The following is a 2,685-nucleotide window of genomic DNA, read 5'->3' as shown; positions in this document are numbered from 1 at the left end:
TGACTGTTCATGGAATGTACATGTTGATTATATTGTCGCGAAAGCTGCGAGGGTGTTAAATTTTATTCAGCGTAACTTACGATGTTCGCATCAGCGACTTAAAGAATGTGCGTATTTGACATGTGTACGACCAGTGTTAGAGTACGCCTGCGCTGTGTGGGATCCGGCGCAGGTATATCTTAGTGATAATTTCTTGCACATAGTTCCTTGAAACCAATGTTATACACAAGACACATAGACATCTTTCTTATTTGGACCCGCAGCGAGGACGAGCTTCTCAGCTTTATCGACACTTACAATGCTGTACATCCGAACATACACTTCACACACACATACTCGCAAGTAACTGTAAATTTTCTTGATGTTACCATAACGATAGAAGAATAGAAGCTCTCTACAACCCTATATCGCAAACCAACGAATCGACAACAATACCTTCATTACCAAAGCGATCACCAACGCCACTGTAAAAACAGTATTCCATACAGCCAGGCTCACCGGTTGAAGCGAATCTGCTCTAGAGACGCTGACTTTGACACGAGCTCACAGAGGCTAAAAGTTATGCTCGAGAAACAAAAATACCCCCCACATGAAATTAATGACGCTGTTCAAAAAGCGAGAAAACTAAAGCGTGAAGACTCACTTATGAAGCGACCACCACAAGAAGACCCACAACGAACAAACCTCTGCTTGACTTACAGCACAAACTTCCCCAATGTAAACAAAATCCTTATACGACATTACAACATTCTGATTGATTTGTGGGGTTTAACGTCCCAAAACCACCATATGATTATGAGAGACGCCGTAGTGGAGGGCTCCGAAAATTTTGACCACCTGGGGTTCTTTAACGTGCACCCAAATCTGAGCACACGGGCCTCGACATTTCCGCCTCCATCGGAAATGCAGCCGCCGCAGCCGGGATATAAACCCACGACCTGCGGGTCAGCAGCCGAGTACCTTAGCCACTAGACCACCGCGGCGGGGCACATTACAACATTCTGGAACAAAGTGAACGGCTGAAACGCGCATTCCCATCCGCTCCAGGCATCGTTTACCGACGACCACGTAACCTGAAAGACACCCTTGTCCACTCTCAAACTAACACATCACCCCCCAATAATTCATGCCGACCTTGTTTAAAGCCACGATGTTTTGTATGTAAGGCGATGCGAGAAACAGACAAAGCAACCAGCACACAATCCAAGTTTTCCATTAACATACGAGGAAACCTAACATGCGATTCCTCTAATGTGGTATACCTACTCGAATGCAACGTGTGTGGTATGCAGTACATCGGACAAACAGAAACGCCATTTAGAATTCGCTTCAATAATCACAGAGCCCATGCGAAATTAGCCCCAAGTCTACTTCTATCAAAACATCTCAATCTTCCCGACCATGCATTCGACAAGCTATCAGTAACGCTCTTAGAGACGGGATTTAAATCAAATCGAGAACGTGAACAACGAGAGTCATACCGTATCCACCGATTCAACACCCTCGATAGAGGAATAAATGAGAATCCTGGTACACTTGCACCTGTGTTATAACCGTCCCCGCGGCTGGGCCGCGCCCCGAACTGCACGAACAGAGTGGCCAGGGCAAAAAGCGAGCGTTTATTGTCCGGCTTGGGTTTTTATAAGAACGAAAGGTAAGGGAAGGGGAAGAGGGAGATAAGATAGAAGGCGCGCGCAGAGTAGACTGGCAGCGCTTGTTTAGCGGTGGCGAACAGTTCGTGGCATTCCTTCTTCCTTAGAATCCATAACGTTCCACTGGCTTCTTGATATGTGTGGAACGTCTTAGCTCTGGGGGCGGGTGGCCCGGAAAACCGGGGCCAGTAGCCGTTCGAGCTTTGCAGTCTTGTACTGGAGGGTCCTGGCTTATCTGGGGGCTAGTGAGAGCCTCTGGACTCGACGGTTCTTCGATGCTTCTCCGCCTGAGCTGGTCCATGTGCCGGTGAACAAGCCCGTTCTCCGTGTCGACAGACACGATGCGTGCACCGGAGGTTGACCAGACCTTCCCAGGTGTCCACTTGTCACCACGGCCGTGATTGCGAAGGTACACAGGATCTCCCGGTGTGAAGTTCCGTCCGGCGCTGTCAGCAGAGTGGACATCCCCTGTTGCTCGGCTCCTGGGAGGAAAACGCATGTCTAATCGGGTGCGGAGCTGGTAACCCAACAACATTTCTGATGGTGAGCGCCCGGACGGAAGCAGCGTGTTTCTATAGCGGCACAGTGTTCTAGCCAGCGCCCTTGACAAGTCTGCGTCCCCACATTTCTTTAGTCCGTCTTTGATGGTTCGCACCGCACGTTCGGCGAGTCCATTACTCTGTGGATGGTAGGGGGTGCCCGCACGTGAACTACCCCGTTCTGTTGCAAGAACTCCTTGAACTCCCATCCGGTGAATGGCGTGCCATTATCAGACACTACTGTGCGTGGCAGACCGAATCTACTGAACAGCGTTCGCAGGGCATCGACTGTGTTGCGCGAGGTCGCGTGAGCCAGGGGAATGGCCTCAATCCATTTACTGTGAGAGTCCATGACGACAAGAAGCATCTTGTTTTGGATCGGACCCGCGAAGTCGACATGCAATCGCGACCATCTTTCCTGCGTCTCTGGCCAGCGAATGGGTGCTTGCGCGGGTGGCATGGGCAACGCCTGCACGCAGTGCTGACACACAGCG

This window comes from Rhipicephalus microplus, chromosome 1 (genome assembly GCF_043290135.1).
Source record: "Rhipicephalus microplus isolate Deutch F79 chromosome 1, USDA_Rmic, whole genome shotgun sequence".
Taxonomy (NCBI): domain Eukaryota; kingdom Metazoa; phylum Arthropoda; class Arachnida; order Ixodida; family Ixodidae; genus Rhipicephalus; species Rhipicephalus microplus.
This window is presented reverse-complemented; position numbering follows the sequence as displayed.